We start from the raw sequence: 24,799 nt of genomic DNA, 5'->3' as shown, positions 1-24,799 counted from the left end.
AAGCCCAACTTCTCACTGGAGGGAAGGACATTAGAGGCAAAGATGAAGTACTTTGGCTACATAATGAGAAGACAGGAAAGCTTGCAGAAGACAATGATGCTGGGGAAAATGAAAGGAAAAAAGGAAGAGGGGCTGACCAAGGGCAAGATAGATGGATGTTATCCCTGAAGTGACTGGCTTGACTTGAAGGAGCTGGGGGTGGCCACGGCCAACTGGGAGCTCTGGTGTGGGCAGGTCCATGAGGTCACAAAGAGTTGGAAGCGACTGAACAAATAAACAACAACTTGTACTCTAATGGCCAGCTGATGCAGGAAATTCACTGCTAAAGATTTCCTTATAGACAGTATCGAACTTTTGCCTTAACAGCTTGATAAAAAAGAGAGCTGACTACTTTCCATCGTAGTCAAAGATTGGGCATCAGAGTATTGCTTGAGCAAGTGAAAATACTGCTTTAAATATTTTATTCAAATATGGCTATCCAAGCTAAGTGTATCCATCATGCTTTTCCTCAAAGGACTCCTCGGAATCTGTGTGGTTCTCTTCTGTAATTGTTCTATAGTTTATAGTTCCTTCTTAAACTGAGATTGCTATCCCGCTTCTCTCTGTATTCACGGCATACGTGCACATTGATGGGGATTATTTTACTGCTCCAGAGGGTAGGAATTGAATCAGTTGGTTCTAATTAAAGCCAGAAGATTTCGGCTGAACAGCCTGGTGGTACAAGTTGTATAATAGTGGCATAGATGGCCCTGGATGGTGCTAAGCTCTCCTTTGTCAGAGGTTTTTCAGCAGATATTGGAAGGCATGCATTGGGAAGATGAAGAATGTCCATAGACTTCAGGTGCAGCCCTAATGTGGTGATGTGTGCCACAGCAAGTGCGCAACAATACCAACTCCTCATGCTGTCTTGGCATGATCAAGACTTGCTTGCCACAATCCTTTGCCATTTAGCCCTGTGATCCATAGGGATGGGCCTGTGCTTTCTCATAATTTCACATGGCCATGCTGCCTAAGTAACAATGCTCCCCTTCAACGGGTTACAGTGGTCTATTCATCCTAAAGGGCAGCCCAGCTAAGAAAATACCAACTTTGAAAAGCCTGCTGTGTCACTTTCCCCAAGTCCATTGACAGGAGGCCACAGAAAGCCCATTGGCTAAAGCTGCAGAAAAACATATTTTGTAGGAGAGCTCTCCGCTCACCGACCTGAAACATACCTTATTTATTTATTTGTTTGTTTACGGTATTTCTATCCCGCCTTTCTCACCCCGAAGGGGACTCAAGGCGCCTTTACATACAGGCCACAACCCAATGCCCTAAAACACAATGTACACTTAAATAAATATTAAAATAAATATTAAAAGTACATTAAAAACAATTAAAATATTAGAAACAATACATTCAGAGTTAAACACGTAATCCACGAGCGTAATCCGGGCCGTTCCAATGGTCATTGCACATTGTTCCAAGTCTATCTATTGCACAAGTTCTCTAAAGGCTTGGTCACAAAGCCACAATTTCACTCTCTTGCGGAAGGTCAGGAGGAAGGGGGTTGATCTAATATCCCTAGGGAGGGAGTTCCACAGCTGAGGGGCCACCACTGAGAAAGCCCTATTTCTCATCTCTATCCATTGCACCTGTGAGGGAGGCGGGAACAAGAGCAGGGCCTCCCCAGACAATCTTTAACTCTGCAGTGGTTCATAGAGGGAGATACGTTTGGACAGATAAGCTGGGCTGAGAACACATTTGGATTTTCTTCCAAATTGCAGAGTTACTAACAGAACTGTGTGATATTACTAAACCTTGGTGGTTTGTATCCCCATAAACAACCCAAGAAATCTCAGATCATGTAAAAACAATCCCAAAGAATAGGTGGATGGGCCACTTGACTACAGACATATTGATCTGGCTGCCCATTCAGCTATGAGCCACACTGGGGCATCCCTTGTTTCCTATCTTAATCTAATCTCACATACTTATTGTGAAGATTTTTTAAAAGGAGTTGTACCTGTCATTTGCTGATCCTTGAATGGGGTGGGTGTGAATAAAAATGTCATAAATGTGTCTGCCTTTTGACCGAAGAGGGAGTGGGTAGTGCAAACAGCCACACTCTCTTCTCTCCAAAGCACTGCCACGTTTGAGTATCTCTTGTCCGAGGCCCCTTTCACACAGCTGTATAAAATTCAAATTATCTGCTTTGAACTAGATTATATGGCAGTGTAGACTAAGATAATCCAGTTCAAATCAGATAATGTGGATTTTCTGCTTTGATAACCTGGATTATCTTTCCTTGTAGAGGGGCCTGAGAAAACCCTATGAAATTCATGTGGTTACAAGTCAAGAGGCAACTTGAAGGTTCATATATACACATGGGAAAGGGAGGAAACTGAAAAGATGGCAGGGTTACCAGTGGGTCCTTTGTTGGTGTCAAAGTCAATCCTGTCATCAGCCCAAGTATACTGTTATCTCTAAATGGATCAATTGAAGGGCATCGCTCTTTGCAGGCATATCTAATGCCAGTCCATTTTTCTCCTTGAATGTGACTGGTAATATCACACAGCTCTGTTAGTAACTCTGCAATTTGGAAGAAAACGTATTCTCCCCTACGAACCATCAAGACCACTAAGATCGTCTGGAGGGGCCCTGCTCTCGGTCCCGCCGCCTGCACAAGCACGGCTGGTGGGGATGAGGGACAGGGCCTTCTCGATGTTGGCCCCTCGACTTTGAAACTCCCTGCCATTAGAGATCAGAACTGCCCCCTCCCTCATGACGTTCAGGAAACTAACAAAGACTTGGTTGTGGAACGCGGCATTCGACAACTGATTTAATTCTTTGCCCACATGAAAGGAAGATGGTGAATGGGATTGTGATGGTGTCGGACGATTTGGCTCTTTTAACTGTGATGATAATGTTTTAATGTGTATAGTGCTGATATTTTAATCGTGTTATGAAGTGGCATTGTGTTGTTATTGTATATTCTTTGTATGTTAACACATGTTGTGAACCGGTCCGAATCCCTCTTTGAAGGTGAGAGGGTCGGTATATAAAACCTCGAAATAAAGAAATAAAGAAATAAAGAAAATCCAAATGTGTTCTCAGCAGCACCCACTGCAGTCTTAGGGACTTGGGTACACATGCTGTTTTAATTTGCTCTTGAATGCAGCCCAATTATATCTCTAAGTGCCTGGCTGTTAAACCAATCATTCATTTCACAGTAGCCTAGCGTGTTCATTAAACTGATGCATTTTACTTGGATTTCTGTACGTTACTGTACTATGCAAACTTGTAAAAACAGAAAAAAATTAAAAGACGACTGGAAAGAATTTGGTGGAAAAAGAAAAAAATATTTTCTCCCGTAGTAAATAGTGCCTCCTTCTTTGCCTCTCACCATTGGGCTATAAAAGATATTTTAACAAAACAAAGAGTGCATGTTGTTTGGCCAGGTTTTTTTCAATGGGAACTGTTAACCTGTTAATAACTTGGATATTAGACAGGAGACCAGATGAAGAAAGTGGATAGAGAGTTTGGTGCCAAAAGCATAACATGCAACATTTTTACAAAATGTGCATCCTTTATTCTAGCCAAAACTATCTGGTGGTAAATGTTTTGCATGCAATAATCTGGGCTTAGTCCCCAGAAACTCCATGTCAGATTGGGATAGGTTTCCATCAGAAATTTTGGGGAACTGTAGATGAAACTGAGACTATTTGACTTTTTTAAGTGAAAGGAGAGAAGATGTGTGCTGAGCAAAAGGGGGCAGTGGGTCTGGTCTGTCAGCATACATTCATATGTATATATGAGGATTGAATAAAAAGTAATGCCTCCACCTTCGTAACTCCTCAACAGATGGCAGTACTGGTATGTGGCGGATACTGCCTTATTCAGTAGACTCTCCTCTACAGTTCCATTTTGGCAGGAAGCCTTAGCATTGAGCGGTTTTGTTGTTAAAGTGCAAAGTATGGAACCCTGTGCAGACGGTCGGTCAATGTGACTTAAGCAATGTGCAGTCATTGAATTCTTGACAGCAGAAAATGTCACCTCAAAGGAGATTCATCAGAGAATACAAGCTGTTTATGGTGATTGTGTGGATGTGAGTAGTGTGGGTCGTTGGGCGAGTAAGTTTAAAGATGTTGAGGTGGGAACATCTGACTTGTGTGACAAACAAAGAGTTGGACGTCCTGTGACAGCAGCCACCGGGTTTCACAAGCAAAAGGTTGACAGATTGATTCAGGGTGATTGTCGTATCACTCAGAGAGAAATTTCAAGCATAATTGGCATTTCACAAGAATGTGTGGGTCACATTATTGCTTTGCTTGGCTATCAGAAGATCTGAGCACAATGGGTACCCAGGATGCTGATGCCTGAAATGAAAGCGCACAGACTTGAAACTTCAGAGACTGGATCTCACCACCATATGACATTCTCCATACAGTCCAGATTTAGCACCATCTGGCTTCCATCTGTTCCCTGTAATGAAAGAAGATCTGCAGGGACATCATTATGCTTCTGATGAAGATGTTGAGAGAACTGTGAGACACTGGTTGCAGAAACAGAAGTCGACTTCTTCTGTGACAGCTTCAGAAAACTTGTTAATTGTTGGCAGAAATGTATCCAATTGTCTGGTGATTATGTGGAAAAGTGAATAGTGGTAGTTAAAGAGCACATTCTAAGGATTATTTTCTGCATTTGATTTATTAAAATATTCCCATCCAAACCCAAGTAATGAAGGTGGAGGCATTACTTTTCATTCAACCCTCTTACATGGCCTGTCCCAAAAGTAAAGGGATCCAACAACAGTGCAGAAAGAATAGGACAGGAAAGTGGGGGTTGAGCCAGGTGGAGGAGGAACCCAGGCATACAGTTTGACCTTCCTCCATTGAATATGCATATTTGTTGGTATGTCATCAAAGTACGTAGTAGTAGTTGTTGTGTCTTGCAGATGAGTCTGGAGCAGCACCCTTCAACTTCAAGAACTAAGAATGATATTACTCTTAGGACATTATCCCACTGGTGGGAGGGAAATGGGGGAAAGCGTTTTGGAAAATTGGAGACTCGTCTTACCCTGGCAAGGTCCATTTTGGGGATAGCCAGCCATCCTACATCCTGTCCCCATATTCTTGCTTCCCCCTTCTTTCTTCAACAACCAACTCCTAAAAACAGAGTCTTCTTTCCGTTTTCACACTCTGGGAATATGGATTCCCACAGGCAGCCGCCAGAAGTGGCCATGCATCATGGTATGGCTTCTGTGGGACTTTGTTTTGCCAGTGTGCAAAAGCAGAGAGAAAATGGGTGGGGGTGGGTGTGGGGAACATACATGGGATAAGGTCCCATGTGTGAAGGCTGTTCTGAACGCTTGCCCAACCACCAAAGCGCCCTGACTTGGCTTCATTCAATTTCCTTCCCCAAGCTCAAAACCCATCCCAAAGGACAACATTTGGGGACAGTGAAAATGTCCAGGAAGCTATGACTTTGAGGGCTTTGAACATCATCTCATGTGAAGACTTCTTCCACTGCTATGAAAAGTGGTAGCAGCACTGGAATCGCTGTATTCCAGGAGACCATTTTCAGGGGGATAATTCCTGGTATTTGTAAGTGTGTTCTCATTACTTTTGGACAGACCATGTAGTGCCTCGCCATACAGTAAGGAGGGGGTCACTTGCTGGTTGCATAGGTGCCCCGTTATGACTGTAGCAGATGTGTTTGCCATGAGGAGTCACGGTGGTGACACGTGGACAAGGGAGGTTGATATGGTCTTGGGCTGGAAGGAGACTTATGTGTGGCTACCATCATGGTCAATCTGTGGCTGGACCAGAACATACGTAATACTCTGGACTGGCCCTGGACTAATCAACTAGTGTAGATGTAGCCTGAGCAGCTACCTCAGTGAAGGCTGGGCATATTTTGGAAAACACCTTGGGTGATCACAAAAGGTTCACTAAACCTACTTATTTCAGTTCATGTGAGTGTAATGATGGTTTTGAATCAAAGGTGCCCTGAAGCATGTTCAGCTGCAATTCATTTTGAGAGGTAGGAACCTATCCCTTTGCATGCCAGCACAAAGGTGGCACAAGACGTTCTGTCAGTATTTTCAGGCGCTATTCTGGAAAACAAATAATGCCGAGACAGAACGTAACCCAAAATGCCTGTGTTTGGATGACTGCATCAAAGTAGGAGAAAACAGTTTGAGTAAATGCAAATACTAGAGCTGTCCTTGTCTGGAAACCAAAAAAGAGGGAGAGAAAGAGACCTGAATATGTCAGTGGAAAGAGAGATCATCTTCTCTTTGGTATACTTACTATGGTCTCATAGTAGAAATCTGACTAGGGCTGTACCTAGACTTTAGAATTAATTCAGTTTGATGATAATTTAACTGCCATGGGTCCATGTTGTTGAATTATGGGAGTTGTAGTTTGGTGAGGCACCAGAACTCTTTGGCAGAGAAGGCTAAAGACCATGTAGAACTATAACTCCCATGATTCCGTAGCATTGAGCTATGGCAGTTCAAGTGGCGTCAAAGTGCATTAATTCTATAGCAATTGCAAAATGCAAGCTTAAAGAAAAGATTAAAATGTTTTTTCAGTGTATGGAAAGTAGAGGCTGATGCCACTGAATAGCCCACACTCACAACATGGTCAATAGCCCCTGATGGCTTCATCACATCGGAGCAGCATGACATTCTGCAATAGGGACAGTGACAGTCCTGCTACTGTGCTGGTTTCTACCTATGTGTGATAAAGTCCTAAACCTGTCAAAACTGTCTACCATCTCCAAATTTTGTGATTGAAGTGAACAGTTTAACTACACACCAGGTGAATAAATGCTCCATATCTGTCCAAAATTGCTCATCATTTGGTCTTAATGGATGCCCCAGCTTGTGGTGTTATGAGAAAACGAGAATAGCATCTCCCAGCCAGCTTTGTCCACCCCATACATCATTTTGCATACCTCCATCATGCTTTCTATTATTTATTTTTTCCTCTAAACCTAATATGTGCAATGTTGTAATTCAGTTTGCAATCTAATTATTCAAGGCTTTGATAATTGTGGTTGTGATTTTCTTTGTCTTTCCCAGTTCTACAGCAATATTTCTCCCTCCTTATGTACCGCCAGCTATTGCCTACATTGATTCATTGCTTAATGACAATTTCTGGTATTTGTAAGCATTTTAAAGAACTGATGGTTTCGATTTGCAGTTATAAGAAAACCAAACAACCTCCTGAACAGGCTGCTTTAAGGCCACCATCTGAACATTTCACATTCTTGGTTCTGGCTCAAGTGCTCTGTGTTTCAAGCAACAAGAGGGAATTATTAATCATGAATTTACATTTCCCCTCTTTTATAGATCTGGATGGAGTGTAAGAGGTGTGCCCATTGAAAACAATGGATATCCCCAGGAAAAGAAGAAGAAAAAAGGAGAATATCTAGCTCCAGAGAGGGTTCTCTACTAGGATGAGGCAGAAGGTCAGAGCTTCACAGGTACCAATGCAAAGGCTGATACAGTAATAATATTTGCCATTGGTTTGACTTTGCATACTAAACACAGAAGTCTGTTTGATTAAGAGGCTGTGCCGGCTTGTTATGAGAGAAGGCTATGTGCCTCTGTGTGGAAACTGTGCTGTTTTGGAAAGAAGCAAAAAAAAAAAGTCCGAAAAGGAAAAAACCCATTAAACAAAACACTTGAGCCACGTGAACTGAAAAAGAAGAGCCAAAGCAGCATTAATATCAAACTTCCTGTGTTTTCCTCTAAGCTCTTTAGATGGAAAAAAAACTTTGAAAACAAAATAGCTAATAAGATGTCCAAGTTTCTTGAGTTAAGAAGATTAAATACAGGTACAAATCTGGATAGCAAATACCGTCTTGCAGAGGCAGCCCTAGGTAATTTTCAACAGTAAACAAACAGTATTTTGGCGTCCCCCACCCCCAACCAATCACTGATATATATTTTCTGTTTGTCGTGGGAGTTCTGTGTGCCATATTTGGTTCAATTCCATCATTGGTGGAGTTCAGAATGCTCTTTGATTGTAGGTGAACTATACATCCCAGTAACTACAACTCGCATATGTCAATGTCTATTTTCCACCAAGAGCGCTTCAAGAGTGCCCCTGGGCAAAATCAACTATACTGCAAATGCTTACTTTGCATAATGGGTTGAGCCGCCCCTGCCGTCTTGTACCGTTTGAAGCAGGCATGTAGCCGGGGGAGGGGGGGGCTCGAGGGGCTTCAGCCCCCCCCCCCGAAATTCTCATGGTGGTTCGCGAAAAGGCCTTATTGGTGCATTATTTAAACTGTTATGTTTATTCATATCATGATCTGATCACCATACTCAATATATCCCATATGCATGGGGGTATTGGGGTAATGATACAAAAGGTTTGCTAGGCTAGACCCTCTTTCACTCAGACTCAGCCCCCCCCCCGAAACCCATCCCCCCGAACCCCCCCCCCCGAAAAAAATTCAGCCCCCCCCCAAACGAAATCCTGGCTACGGGCCTGATTTGAAGTGTATTGCTTGTTCTTGCATCCTATTTGGCCAAATCATAATAAACTTCTGTAGCTTTGCCTTCCACTTGTTCTCAACCTGGGCTGATCTAGTTTGGCAGAAGCTCTCCAAGCAAGGACCTCCTTATCCACGGTCCTAGCTGAAATCTCTACAGGAAGGCACTCTTACCTGTAGTAGTCTTGATGTCTTACTATACAGAGTAGATGTGTACATACGAAGCAGTGGACTCCAAGTTTACCTCTGATACCTCTAGTTACCCACAGGTCTTTCATCCAGTTTTGCTGATCATATACAGACAGTCCCCAAGTTAAGAATAAGATAGGTTCTGTAGGTTTGTTGTTATTGAACTTGTATGTAAATTGGAACAGGTACATTTTTAAAGTGTAACTCCAGTGTAAGCAAGCTTTGGATAGCATAGGGGTTAACACCACTATGGTGTTTGTTTTGCTGTTTGTGCCCCTGTTCAAAAGATTTCATCTTACTTTCTGACCCTCTAATAACTGGATTTTGAAAACAAGGATTTGTGAGAAAGCTTCAGTGGAGAAATCTTTTCCCCATGGTAACTCTTCCAGGAGTGAATTTCCTTTCCTAGGGGTAGATTCCTCTCACTTCCTATTGTCTCACCCCTGTTTGTAACTTTGAGTCGTTCGTAAGTCTGATGTTTGTAACCTGGGGATTGCCTGTACTGGTTGAGTGGCCATGCTGTGAATACACCATAGATGCTGAGATTCCTGACTCTTGAAAAAGTTTCACTTGTTCTACATCTCTTTTTTTTCAATTGCTTTAAAAAATACATAACCCAATAAATTCAAAAAGCTGAAGCAGCAGAACTAGAAATTATTTATTTGTGGTTTGGAGGAGAATGCCTGCAGGGTGACACTCTGCCCGTTTTACTTTGCCTGCAAGAATTCTCTTCTGTTATCCCTTGGCTTGGAAAACCTTGCATGTGTGCAGGAGAGACAAAGAAATGGTTTGGGTCCAAAACCGGATTTTGGAGAAATGTGAAACAAGAAGAGAGGATGCTGAGCTCAATCACCAATCTTCTCTGGAAACTTACCCTTTTCCCAATAGCCTTCCTCATTTTTCTTTGATGAACACTTATGGTCATATCGCCAAGTATAGTATTGCAGGTCAAGACTGGAAAGACTAGTGTGGTTTGCTTGTTTTAAATCCACATGGAGAAATTGATTAGTGTCAGAAATGGAGCTATGAAGAGTCACTAATTTGACTCCAGCATTCTAGAGGACTGGAAGCCCAAGTGCACATTGCTGGTGTGTAACTTGATTTTATATATGTTTATTGAAACAGAATCTCATTCTGACTTACTCCCCAAGTTTAAGCTGATTCCCAGTTCCAGCACAGACTGGAGACTGCAAGGTGCTTCTACCAAGTGTGATCTAAAACTGTATATCAATTCTGTACATTCTGACCTGAAGTTCATACAATCCATCTGTTTCCAAGTATACAATCCATCCATATGCCTCTGGCAAGTTCAAAGGCAGGGTATAAAGACAGCAAGCTTCCGTTGTTGTTTGTTATCAGCATCTGGTACTCAGACATACACAGCCTCTGAACATAAGAGGAACCAGTGAGCCATCCTTGGCATCTCCAGTTTTTGGTTTTCTAAAAGATCAGATAGCAGATGATAACTGATCTCCTATTCGGGTGTGATGCCAGGTTGGGAAGGCTGGAGAAAACAATATTAGTCTGGATGACAGACATATATTTTGATCTGGATATTGGGGAAATTACTTTAAAAAATAGAAATCGCTCCCAGAAATTCCCAGTCAGCATGGCCACTGGCAACTGAGGCCCTTTCTACACTGTCATATAAAATCCACATTATCTGTTTTGAACTGGATTATGTGGCAGTGTAGACTCATGAAATCCAGTTCAACAAAAATAATGAGAATTATCTGCTTTGATAATTTGGATTATATGGTAGTGTAGAAGGGGCTAGAGATCTGGATAAATGCAGCTGTCTCTATTATCTCTGTTATCTGCTTAATCTAATGAACTACAAGCCCTCTAAGGTCCCTTCCACACAGCTAAATAAAATCCCACATTATTTGCTTTGAATGTATGACAGTGTAGACTCAGATAACCCAATTCAAAGCAGATATTGTGGGATTTTCAGCCCTGATATTCTGGGTCATATGGCTGTATGGAAGGGGCCTTAGTTCTCCCTAATGTAGCCAAGAGGATGCTATTAACAGGCTCAGGGAAACCCAACATTTTCAAATACTAAAAGAGATACACGCAACCCTCAATTGTCTGGACTTGAAACAACATAGTGAACATTGAGCATACACAGTGGAAATAAGATACAGAGTTATCATTGAACAGAAAACCAGGGAGGGAATGGCAGTTTAAAGATCGAACTGCAAAGACTCTGGCACAAGCCAGTAAAGGTGGTCCCAGTGGTGATCGGCACACTGGGTGCAGGGCCTAAAGACCTTGGCCTGCACTTGGCCTGCACTTAAACACGCTTAAACACAATTGGCGCCGACAAAATTACCATGTCAGCTGCAAAAGGCCATCTTACTGGGATCTGCATGCATTATTCGCCGATACATCATACAGTCCTAGACACTTGGGAAGTATCCGACGTGTGATTCAATACAACAGCCAGCAGAGTGATCTTGTCTGCTGTGGACTCATCTTGTTGTGTTTCAAATAATAATAACAATAATAATAATAATAATAATAATAATAATAATAATAATTTATTTGTACCCCACTACCATCTCCCCGGAGGGACTCCAGGGCAGCTCACAAGACCACTTGTTGTGAATGCTATCAGCTCCTTGAGATGTTCTTTGCATATATTCTATTAAACACAATTATCTCCTCTGATTGAAAGAGATTTGGTAACATCCATGCATAAGATTCTGCTACATATCCTGGAGTGTGCGTGGAAAGCTTTGGATCAGAGGCAATGTATGGCATTTTCCTGTAGAAGGCTCAGGAGCAAATGACAAAAATAAAGCAATGAAACTGTGAATGTATCCATCATGAAAATGCTCTTCCTTCCCAGAGGGAATAATTGAAAATTCTTCAAAGGGGAAAAATACAGTGCTTCTTGTGAATTTGTGTTCATTAAAAAAAAAGAAAGAAAGAAAATGGGAGAGAAAGGGAAATGGGAGGAAAACTGGAAAAAAAAACAGCCTCCAGGATTTAAGAGGTGGGTGTATAAAGGGCAAATCCGAATAATTTTTAGCTCCAAGCATTTTGGAACACTTGGCTCCTCGTTGCTGAATATATGCTATGTACTTCACAAAGGTGTGTTTTGCAACTGGATTCATGGAAACATCTAGTAAAAATGAGCTTTATGGGAAGCAAACAGGAGGCAAACCACGGATGCTGGTCCCTTTGATGCTTAAAGAAACTCGCCCTGTGAGACGTTGGTGGCAAAAAGAGAATTTGTACAGCACAAAGGCCAAAGTAATGCATACCCGTCATTTATATTTTTGCTGATGAGCCCTTTTATAATATGAAGAATGTTTTTAATTTTTTAGCAGAGTAATAACCTACCAGGTTTTTTTTTAGAGGAATAAAGATTTTGGCTAGGGCCCTCCACAAATTTTGGGTGGCTTAAAGTCATTACTGTTTGCCTTTCCTTCTCTTCCAGCCCTTGCTTAGGCATCTTTTTTTGGGTGCGAGCCCCACTGGGTGCAACGTGATGTACTCCCAGCATGTGCTGACAGGATTGTAGTGGCCTACATTCATTGACTTTCAGGAAATCGCGTTCCTTGCTCTTTACCATCAGAGTTGGGTTTTAAGAAATTGCTGGAAGGGGGAGGGGGCCCCAAAAAGGCAGGAAGAATGGGGTTGGCCTGGATGGTCTTAGATCCCATCTAAACATTAGGACGCCAAGGACCATCAAGTCCCACTCCATTCTGTTAGGGAGGAACACACAATCCAAGCCTTCCTGACAGACAGCTATCCAGCTTCTTAAAAAAACTTTCAGAGAAAGCACCTTCTACACTGCCAAATAATCCAGGTTATCAAAGCAGAAAATCCATATTTTATTATTTGAACTGGATTATTTTAGGGCTCATCCAGACCGTCCCATATTCGGGAACCTGTCTTTATTTTAACTGGGGGGATCCAAATCACACCCCTGGTTAAAATGAATTAATTCAGAATAACCTCAGGTATTCAAATTAATTAAATACCGGAAGTCTACCACATCTGAGTATGTCTACCTGAGAGTAGGTGACCAGGACAGAATAGGGATTCTGCTAGTGTACCGTCCACCCTGCTGTACTACAGTCTCCCTGCCTGAGCTAGCCAAGGTGGTCTTGGGCCTGACGCTAGAGTCCCAATGGCTTATAGTGCTTGGGCACTTTAATGTCCATGCAGAGACTTCCCTGTCAGGAGTGGCTCAGGACTTCATGGCCACCATGGCAACCATGGGGCTTTCCCAATGACTATCTGACCCTACCCACAGAGCTGGGCACACATTAGACTTGGTTTTCTGCCATGGATGGGAGGAAGTTGATGGTGTGGAGGAGCTGTGTTGCCATGGACCAACCATCACCTGATCAGGTTTAGACTAACTGTGCCCCCTAACCTCTGCAAGGGTGGAGGACCTATTAAAATGGTCTGTCCCAGAAGGCTTATGGATCCAGAAGGATTCCTGACAGCTCTTGGGGAATTTCCCACCACCTTGATAGGGAACTCTGTCAATGCTCTGGTCACTCTCTAGAATAGGGAGATGACTAGGGCAATTGACACAATTGCTCTGGAACATCCCCTCTTGAACAGCAGAGCTAAACCAGCTCTTTGGTTCAATGAGGAACTGCGATGAAGTGTGTGAAGAGGGAACTAGAGTACATGTGACGTTTAAGGCGCAACGAGTCAGACTGAACATGGTTGTGTGCTTATCTAAGGGCATATACTGTGGCAATAGATGCCGTAAAAAAACTCTCTTTGCAGATAATATTTCATCTGCAAAGAACTGTCCAGGGGAGTTGTTCCAAGTAATCAGAAGGTTGTTAAATCTCGTCCAACAAGATAGGATGCCTGACCACTTAGCAGGAGGAAACTGATGATCTGGATCCAGCACAGTCTGACTTTAGGCTGGGACATGGAACTGAAACAGCATTGGTCGTCTTAGTGGATGATCTGCACAGGGAACCTGACAGGGGAAGTGTGTCCCTGTTAGTTCTTCTGGACCTCTCAGTTGCCTTTAATACCATAGACCACAATATCCTTCTGAAACACCTCATGGATATGGGGCTTGGGGGCACTGTTTTTATAGTGGATCCAGTCCTTCCTAGAGGACCACTCTCAGAAGGTGTTGCTGGGGAACACCTACTTGCCCCCATGGCCATTGTCTTGTGGGGTCCTGCAGGACTCAGTACTGTCCCCCATGTTGTTTAACATCTACATGAAGCCACTGGGAGAGATCATTCAGAATTTTGGAGTTTGATTTCATCTGTATTCAGATGACATTCAACTCTATCACTCCTTTCCACCTGCTGCTAAGGAGGCTGTTCAGCTCCTGAACTGGTGCTTGGCAGCTGTGATGGTCTGGATGAGGGTAAACAAATTGAAATTGAATCCAGACAAGACAGAGGTACTCCTGGTCAGTTGTAAGGCTGAACAGGGTATGGGGTTACAACCTGTGCTGGACAGGGGTTATACTCCCTCTGAAGACACAGGTTCACAGCTTGGGAGTTCTCCTAGACTTATCTCTGAGCCTGGAACCTCAGGTTTCAGTGGTGGTCAGGGGAGCCTTTGCACAATTAAAACTTGTGTGCCAGTTGCATCCATACCTTGGGAAGTCAGACTTGGCTACAGTGATCCACACTCTGGTTACATCGAGAATAGACTACTGTAATGCGCTCTATTGGAGTTGCCTTTGAATACTGTTCTGAAGCTTCAAGTGGTCCAACCAGTGGTACCCAGATTTCTAACTGGAGCAGGGTACAGAGAGCATACAACTCCTCTGTTACATCAGCTCCCCTGGCTGCTACCAAGCACAATTCAAAGTCCTGGCTTTAGCCTATAAAGCCCTAAACGGTTCTGGCCCAGTTTACCTGTCCTAACGTATCTTCTTCTATGAGCCAACTAGGAGATTAAGATCATCTGGGGAAGCCCTGCTCTCGGTCCCACCTCCTTCGCAGGTAAGGTTGGTGGGAACAAGAGACAGGGCCTTCTCACTGGTAGCCCTTCAGCTATGGAACTCCCTCCCTAATAAAATTAGATCAACTCCCTCCATCCTGATCTTCAGGAAAAGACTAAAGACATGGATGTGGGATCAAGCATTCAGTTAGTAACCCATGAGAATAGTACAATGACATTTTGGAATGGCCTGGACTATGATTTTGGACAACATGATTTTAATAAGTGTTTTTTATGGTTTGATATGTTTTTAATGATTGTTTTAATATATTTGTTTATTTGCTATGAATTTATGTTAACATAGCATTGAATCATTGCCTATGTATATAAGCCGTCTTGAGTCCCATATGGGGTTGAGAAAGGCAGTGTGTAAATAGAGTAAATAAATAAATTAGATGCAGGCCTTTCTGAAAGGTCCGGGTCTAATGGGGTATTGGGCCTGTAGGGACTCAGCCCTGGGTAGTTCCAGGACCAACCAGAACTATGCAGGGGTGAGTCCCTATTTGCCATCCTGAACCTTTTGGGCTCCTGGAGCCCAAAGGTGTGGGATGGCACCCCTCCCCACAAGCCCTCCACCCCACCCCGGTCTCCTGGCACATCATTTCTTCATGCCAGGAGGACTGAAGGAGTACCTTAATGGTGGCCAGGTACATCTTTATTTTAGTTGAAGGGTTGTTTTGGGAGGCTTCCGGGTGGCTGTATGCCATCCTGGTAGTTACTGGGATGGCATGTAGCCACCCTTCCCGGAGAAGCCCAGATTTTGGGAGGCTTGTGGGGACAAAAATCCACGTTTAAGTGAGTTTTTAAAACCTGCTTCATTGCGGGTTTTACCCCTGTCTGGACGTGCCCTAAGTCTACACTGCCATATAATCCAGTTCTAAGCAGATAATGTGGATTTTATACAGCTGTATAGAAGGGGCCTCAGGCAGCATATTCCACTGCTAAGCAGGAATCACGGGTTTTCCAGGTGTTGCTGGGCTGTGACTTCCAGTAGCCACAAGGGATGCTACACAATACAATCCAGGGCTTCTTAAACTGTGGGTCCTGACTCCAAATCTGAAGGACTCTTCAGATGCTGTACCCACATCATTCCTTGCCACTGACTAGGGCTGGTGGAAGTTGCTGTCCATGACATCTTAGATTGTAGAAAGAACTTTTCTTATCTACAACCAGATTAGAGAAGGCTTTTCCAAGACAAATACATTTTTTTCCTGTTAAACACCTTCCCTTCCCTTTATTTATGAGACCTATGGCTGCAGTTTGCACCAGAGCTTCCTGTTGCTAGACTGTGCATGGGAGATCACAGCTCATACATACTGGCAGGCAAGATGACATCTGGGCCTAATAGTAGAACTGTTAAAAGTCCATAGACCTCAGAAAATGTCAATTGCAGATGTGGAGTTCCCTGGAAGTGGGGAGGAGGGACTATCCATGATTCAGATCGATATTCTGCAATGCTGAACACCAAGGGGACTGTCACCCAGTTTTGTTTTGTTTTAATTTAATAATTGTATGGGTTTTAATCACAAATTAATAATGATTTTTTCCAACTACTACAGTGGCATCAATGTGCATATGCTTATAGCCACTATTTCTGAAGCACAGTGCATACTATTTTTTTCTGTTTTGAAGATGATGCGTATGTGTCACCATCTTTAGGGTTGTGCAGATCATCTTTACATTGTCCTGCAGGTTTTGTGACTGAATGTGCACTTTAGTTCACTGTACAGTGGATGAATTGCATGAATCAACTGCCTTCTTTTTACTCTGTCTGTGGCTTCAAAGTAGAACTGTAGATATACAGTGTCATCTAAAGGGAGTAGGAAAATCAATATGTATATACGAGACTTGAATGAAAAGTAATGCCTCCACCTTTGTTACTTGGGTTTGGATGGGAATATTTTAATTAATCAAACGCAGAAATAATCCTTAGAATTTGCTCTTTAACTACCACTATTCACTTTTCCACATAATCACCAACAATTGGATACATTTCTACCAATGATGAACAACAATGAACTCGTAAAAAAGTGAAAATATGTATGTTCATTTGTTCTATAAATGCTCCTACAGGGCTTGTTGAACCTGGACCAAACTTGGTGCATATACCCTTCATGATCCAACTTAAAATATTAGTGGAGTTTCTACTAAAATTCACCCTGTTTGAGGTGGACCCCCCAAAAACAAACAAATGTGTATGTATGTAAGCCACACTTGGGTGCAACCACAGGAGGGCAGTATATAAATAGAAAGGCTACCTCAGAGGGAAATATGACAACTAGAAGAGGGCAACAATGTTAGTAGGGGGACACACTAGGAGTCCTTCATAGAGGGACAGAACGTTCCCATGGAGAAGTTCTAAGGAAGACCTTCTTGGAGGGGTGAGAAAGGATGGAAGCGAGCTGGAGAAGGGGAACAGAATCCTTAAGATGACAAAATCTGGGTAATAATTCAGATCTTAACAGAATTCTATATTGAGAGCAGTGGATTTTTTATTTATGGAGAAAATAATTAACCTGAGTTAATCTGTGCTAAGAAGCTTTACAATTTTATGAATAGTCCCATAAAAATGTATAGCTGGACTAGTAAGTAATAAAAATCAATTGCCAATGAGTTTGTGGTTCGTAGAATAGTTTCAGTAATGGTGTGTTTAATCTGTGTTTATTAGTGTCCTCAAAACCTCTGAGGATTCCCGTCATAGATGCAGATGAAACGTCAGGCTAGAATGCCTCTGGGATATGGCCATCCAGCCCGAAAAACTTACAACAACCCAGTGCCCTTATGTTTTATCTTAGGGGGATTGTTTTAGACTTAATTGTGTTTGCTGTAGTAGTTTTCGTTTTCTATATTATGAAAAATTGCTTTTTTGTTTTGTTTTTATTCTTTATAGCTTGTCTTCTTTAATTTCTAAATTTATTTCTTTCTGCCCCTGGAGGCTTTTAAACAGAAGCTGGATGGCCATCTGTCAGGGGTGCTTTGAATGTGATTTTCCTGTTTCTTGGCAGGGGGTTGGACTGGATGGCCCATGAGGTCTCTTCCAACTCTATGAATCTATTTTTCTATATACAATTATTAATAATAAAAAATAAGTTCCATTGGGTTCAGCAAGCCTCACTTTGAGGTTAGTGGCTATATGACTGGAGGCCAAATGTTTCTTTATTGGAATTTGAACCAGCAAATCATTTACCTGGTACAGCCCTAATTAAAAAGAAGGAAATAATTAATTCTCATTACACTTATAAAAGCTATTTTTCTTCTCCCCCCCCCCTTTTTTTTTTTTAACAAAAGCTTCCAGCTGATTGTTCTTACTCAACAAGGGCAATGGAGCAAGCAACAGTTTACAAGCCCATGTGGATCCTTGGCTAACTCTAGATGATTTTATATCTCTCTCCAGTAGAGTGTACAAGAAGATACTGGAATGTGTTAGAGTCGTTTCTGGCATGTTCCTTCTTTCACTTGTTTTTCTTCGAGCATCTGGAGCAGAGGAGTTTCCTTCCCACTGCGATATTTTCCTTTTGCTTGTCACAAAACTAAGTAGGCTAGAAAAACAGAAGTCGGAAACACAGGCTTGTGTGGGGTGATGAATCAGACAGTACAAACAAGACAGCCGAAAAACCATCTCAGGGGGAGCAGGAGCATTCCGAAAATTTCCAATTAGCACTGCATTAAAGTTGTACCAGCACAGCCTATTTATTGATATTACTAATTATAACAATATTCTTATATAATTATATAGCACAGTTATGATTTGGTCACAGGAAATGGATGGAAAGCTCCTGAGGCTTTGGCTTCACTAAAGGAAAGCAGAGCAGTCCTATGTGAGCAGCCGAATGCAAACTTGAAGTCCTTTGAAAGTTGCGATTGAATGTTTTAAAAGTGCTGGAGGGTTTTTTAGAACGCATTTTACAGGAATATTTACTTGCCTTATCAGTGGCAAGCATATGCTCTTTGCTAGCCCACCTTTTTTCTCAAGGGAAAGAATGCTGGAATCATATGTAGGGAGAGGGCTCACAAAAATATATAGTATCTGTTTTTACAGAGCCAATCCTACCATTCACCGGAGTGAGCTTCACACACTGATTTTACGGTCCCTTCCACACAGCCCAATATCCCAGAATATCAAGGCAGAAAATCCCACATTATCTGAGTGTGAATTCAAATAGCCCAGTGTTTCTCAACCTTCCTAATGCCACAACCTCTTAATACAGTTCCTCATGGCGTGGTAACCTCCAACCATAACATTATTTTAGTTGCTACTTCAATTGTAATTTTTGCTACTGTTATGAACCGTAATGTAAAAATCTGATATGCAGGATGTATTTTCATTCACTGGACCAAATTTGGCACAAATACTTGGTACGCCCACATTTGAATACTAGTGAGGTTGTGGGGGGATTGATTTTGTCATTTGGGAGTTGTAGTTGCTGGGATTTATAGTTCACCTACAATCAAAGAGCATTCTGAACTTCACCAATGATGGAATTGAACCAAACTTGGCACACAGAACTCCCATGACCAAGAGAAAATACTGGAAGGGTTTGGTGGGCATTGACCTTGAGTTTTGGAGTTGTAGTTCACCTACAAACAGAGAGCACTGTGGACTCAAACAATGATAGATTTGGACCAAACTTGGCACAAATAGTCAATATGCCCAAATATGAACACTGGTGGAGTTTGTGGAAAACAGATCTTGACATTTGAAGGGACTTGCTGATGCGAGCCTCCCTCCAGCCTCGCACGCTTTCCCTCACCTGCACATGTGCACCACGCTGCACATGTGCCAAGCACACTTGCTTTCCCCTCCCTGCTTGGAGTCTCAGAAACAGCCCTCCTCTTGTCTGAGAGGCTGGTGGGAGGATTCGCCGTCTGTTTCCAAAAAAAAAGAGAAGGACAGGCGGAGAGATCTTCAGCCTTTTCTGCCAAAGGGGTTCCTGAGACTATCAGAAATATGTTTTCTGATTGTCTTTGGCAACCCCTATGAAACTCCTGTGACCCCCCATGGGCCCCAACCCCCAGGTTGAGAAATTCTGAGATAGCCCATTCAAAGCAGATATTGTGGGATTTTTGCCTTGATAATCTGGGATATAGGGCCTTATGGAAGGGCCCTATATGTCACCAAAGGGCAACATATTGGTAGTATATTCTCTCTGGTTACTGCATTAGGATGGGAAGGGTGCTTGTGGGATTTCCTGCCAAAATTAGCTTGCCTCGCTTTAGGTACCATGTATCTTAATCTGGGCTCTGTCACATTGCCTTAAGCTTAGGCCAGTCCTGTAGGTATAGCATCACCACCCCTTTGCTCATATTTAAATCTGCCAAAACACCACCAATTGATGGGACTGAGACCTGGTGTACTAAAACTACTGAGGCTGGTTTAATTTTTTAAAATGGGAGTGAAATTAATGCTCCTTTTTTAGAGGGGGTGCTGTTGTGTTTTAGTGCCAGATAGGCCATATTTTAACCAGTTTGTTTTGATATGCTGAATGGGAGGGTTCGTCAGAGTCTTGTGCTCACAAAGAGGGCAGTGTCTTTTTGGCTCTCTCCGTCTAAAGCCTGTGCAAACCTAGGGAAATGGACGTTTGCACAGCTGCAGCTGGAAGCAGGCTATAAATCCGTTGCACCCTGGAGTGGATGGTTCGGGGCCATTATCCTACGACCTTCCCAAGGTGTATACTTCTCTCTTAACCACAATCCAAAAGCTTTTGTGACCCAGCTAAAGGCATCAGGCTTTGACACAAAAGAATCAAAGTTTTAATCTACTTTTCACAGGAGAACGAGCTAAACCCGAAAGCACATAGGCAGAAGGCAATGACACAACAGCTTCCTCAAAAATTCGACCCTCAACCTCTCTTTCCCGTTTTAAAAAGCATAAGGCAGTAAGGCATTTGGTCATAGAATCATAGAATCAGAGTTGGAAGAGACCTCATGGGCCATCCAGTCCAACCCCTGCCAAGAAGCAGGAAAATTGTATTCAAAGCACCCGTGACAGATGGCCATCCAGCCTCTGTCTAAAAGCCTCCAAAGAAGGAGCCTCCACCACACTCCGGGGCAGAGAATTCCACTGCTGAACAGCTCTCACAGTCAGGAAGTTCTTCCTAATGTTCAGATGGAATCTCCTTTCTTGTAGTTTGAAGCCATTGTTCCATGTCCTAGTCTCTGTGGCAGCAGAAAACAAGCTTCCTCCCTCCTCCCTATGACTTCTCTTTACATACTTATACATGGCTATCATGTCTCCTCTCAGCCTTCTCTTCTTCAGGCTAAACATGCCCAGCTCTTTAAGCTGCTCCTCATAGGGTTTGTTCTCTAGACTCTTGATCATTTTAGTCACCCTCCTCTGGACACATCTCCCTTCGATTGTGGTGCCCAGAACTGGACACAATATTCCAGGTGTGGTCTAACCAAGGCAGAATAGAGGGGTAACATGACTTCCCTGGATCTAGACACTATACTCCTATAGATGCAGGCCAAAATCCAATCGGCTTTTTTTTTGCTGCCGCATCACATTGTTGGCTTATGTTTAACTTGTTGTCCACCAGGACTCCAAGATCTTTTTCACACACGCGTCCCCCATTCTATATCTTTGCATTTCATTTTTTTTCTGCCTAAGTGGTGTATGTTGCATTTGTCACTGTTGAACGTTTTTAGTCAGTCCAAAAAGAGAGGGTGAGAGTTTGTTACTTGGCTGTAAGTCCCACCTAAATATTCTGGCATAGGTTTGTACTGAAAGAATCACTGAGCTTAAGTAGAGTGGCCAAACAGTCATTCCATTCCATCTTATTCATGCCCATCTCCACTTTTCTGTGGGAATTTTTACATGTACAGACTGCTACCTTAAGTGATTCATCTATCTTTTTCGTTACTCTGGCCTGTTATGTCACCTGTTTTGAACCAGTGCACATTCATGTGTGTGTGTGTGTGAGAATGAGAGAGAGAGAGAGAGGTCTAATAATTTCCAACCAGAGAGATTTCAGATGTATTTTTTCCCTAAGGAATAGTCATAGAATTGTTAGAAAGGTCCCATAAAGACAGACTTATAAGGAGAGAACACAGTTGATTCCTGACCCACAACCTGAGTGCAATTTTCTCCCAGCTTTGTCCTTTCCACAACAGACAGACACATCACAGAATCAGATGCTCCTTCAGGTGTCATTTATGTCCCCAAATTCTTTTGAAGATTGCCCAGCTTGTTAAGTTTGTTAAAACTGTCACACATATGTTTCTGAATTGATATATCCACCATTCTCCTTCCACAGCAAGCTTTTACCATAAATTTGTAGTACTGCTTTTCTTAGAGGGAAAAATAGCACTGAACGGAATATACTGAGGGCACTTCCAGAACAGCCCCATTGCTCCACAAAGGTTATGTCTGCATTTCCCCCTAGTATCACATCTCGACTACCTTTGTGGAGCTCACAAAAGATGCAAGTACCTATGCTCTGTGAATCAAAAAAGGCATTTAGCCCTATATTGTTGCTTTATGAATTATATCCCTAGGATCAAGGTTTTTATATACCACTTGCCAAGAAATGCATGTCTGGGGCCACTTCCAGACAGCACTTAAACGTGCACCAAAACGCTTTTAAGAAACCCGCTTTGGCGCGAGTTTAAGTCCCCACACCTCCCCCATAGAACGCATGCTTTTTCGAAGGGGTGTCTAGATGCCTTCCCGGTATTTTCTGGAAGGGCACCCAGACACCCCTCTCCCCCAAAAAATAAGCCCGTAGAAATTAAAAGAGCGTATAAATCCAATTTTAGAAGGTTTACCAGGGAGATCTGTAAGGTTTTATGTTGATTATCTTTTGGCTGACCAACACCCCAAAATTACTGCTAAAGTTGCTAGCTTCTGTGCAGCAGCAATTGCTTGTCGGCGCAAGATACTGTCATGGTCTTAGAAACTTTTAATATTCATTTCAGTTTTTACCATTGTAATTTTAGCATCTAAATGTTTAATACCATTTAAACTATCTTATTCAATACTGGGTTTTAACTTTGCTATTGACACAGTTTCTTAATACCCAAATCTATATTTGCCTATCCTGACGTTTGTAATTTGTTTTATGATGGCCATTGACTGTAGTAATAATAATAATAATAATAATAATAATAATAATAATAATATACACCCGGCCACCATTAAAGTACTTCTGGAGTCTTCCTGGTATGTAGAAATGACATGCCAGGAGATTGGGGGGAGGGATGGTGGTGGCAGGGAGCCATTTTCCTACATGCCAGGAGGACTCCAGAAGTATTTTAATAGTGGCCGGATAAGTTCTTTTAATTGCTACGAGCTTCTTGTGGGGATTTTGGTAAGGGGGTTGGTGCCCTCTGAGTTTTCCTGGCTCATAGGGCCCAAAAAGACCAAGATGGCTGTGTGGATTGGGCCTGGGTGGATGTGACGTGGTCCCCAGGCCCAATCCACACTGAACCTATACCTGGAAAGACCCAGATCTTATTAAAGATCCGGGCCTTACCAGGTATCAAATTAATTTGGGACAAAGCAGGGTTTTCCGGCTTGGTCTCGATTTAATTTGATTTTACCAGAGGTGTAGTTTGGACGTCTCTTGTAAAAGCGTGTGAGCTTGCACATTTTGGGCCTTGTCTGGATGGGCCCTGAGTGTGCTTGTGGGCTTTCTAGATGGACTTTGTGGGCCATTGTGAGAAATGGACAAGATTGATAGTATTTTTATTGCATCATCATCCACCCTCTCCTGATGGTGGAGTACAACAAAGTCAAAAACATATGGTCATAAAATATATACAATAAATTACATAGATAAAAACACAAACATATAAAAACCATGCACCAAGGACAGATACAGAATTGACATATAGTAGCAATAAATGTCATCATCCACCAGAGGACCTCATTGTCCTAAGGTGCCATGGATTGTGTGGAGGAGGTCATCCTGTAGGTAACCTGAACCCAAACTATTTAGGGATTTAAAGATCAAAACCAACACTTTGTACTTTGCCTGGAAACTAATTGGCAACAAGTGGAGTGACTTTAATATGTGTGTTACATGCTCACTCCTAGATGCTCCTGTAACCAATCTGGCTGCCATATTTTGAACTAATTGGAGTTCCAAACTTGGTACAGTGGTAGAGTGGGGTTGGACTGGATGGTCCTTGTGGTCTCTTGCGGCTCTGTGATTCTATGGGGCTTTGGTCTGAACCACCAGGATACTTCTTAATCAGAGAATCCTAGAATTGGAACAGACTGCAAGGGCCATCCAGTCCAACATCTTGCCATGCAGGAACACACAATGTCCTTAAGGCATCCAGATTCCTGCTTTCTATGGTCTCTTCCGGCCCATATGATTCTAAGCCTCCAAGAACTCTGCAAACAGTGCATGAAGGCCCTCCCCTGCTGCTGTGGATCATACATTGGCATATGGCCAATAGGTATGGACCAGCAAACCTTTCCCCTGGATATTTCCCCTAAAAAATCACAACAAAAATCACGACAACTAGTGGTTACTGCAGCTGAGTCCAGCACACTTTGAAAATAAATGTTTTGCCTGCAAAAGGGTGCCAGTGTTTATGTCTGCTCATCTTCCGTCTCTTCATGTTGAGTTGAGTGCACACATGTGAACATCATTTTGCAAGCATGGCACCCAAAAGTTATAGGGACAGTGCAGCTGTTGGGGTCCTTCATTCGCAAGCAGAAACAAATTAGTGTCAAGACGCCGTTGCTGTTTCAATAACACTGCATTCCAAGCAAGTAAAAACTAGTCAAGCTTTTAAAAACAAAAATAGTTCAATGCAAGATTTTACCAATTTTGAGTTCTTGAATGTCTTCCAAGAACAGATCTCGAGGTTGTTCTTGACTTTCAGTCCCCACCTGAAGAGGGTGCATTTTTAAACTTACTCATCAAGAAAATTAATTTCCACTGAAAGAGCGAGATTAATTGCCCTTTTCTCCACAAACCAGGAGGGTTTGTTCTTTGTCACTCATCACCCTTCCTCAGTGGCAGCCATCTCAAGGAGGCCATTCTCTGCGTGGGTGTTAAGTTGTGACAGTAATGATACAGGCCCAGCTGAGGATATGAAAACATGCCGTTTGTTGATCCTGGATGGCCCAAGTAAGACTACCGGCAGCCTGAATGAATTGCTAGAACTGGCAGTCACCGAGATTTCCAAAAGCGTCTGAAAGAAAGAGGGGGCGTTTGTC

At 42.6% G+C, this 24,799-nt stretch overlaps 1 protein-coding gene across 1 annotated transcript in view; it reads left to right on the top strand.

Moving 5' to 3' along the window:
• Positions 1-7,456: 7,456 nt before the first annotated feature.
• Positions 7,457-24,799, top strand: part of RFLNA (refilin A) — a 72,257-nt gene continuing 54,914 nt past the window's right edge. The window contains exon 1 of the mRNA XM_067473241.1: positions 7,457-7,473. The gene's annotated coding sequence lies outside the window, so the exon portion shown is untranslated. The remainder of the gene's footprint in view (positions 7,474-24,799) is intronic.

Source organism: Anolis sagrei, chromosome X, assembly GCF_037176765.1.
Source record: "Anolis sagrei isolate rAnoSag1 chromosome X, rAnoSag1.mat, whole genome shotgun sequence".
NCBI lineage: Eukaryota > Metazoa > Chordata > Lepidosauria > Squamata > Dactyloidae > Anolis > Anolis sagrei.
This window is presented reverse-complemented; position numbering and strand designations above follow the sequence as displayed.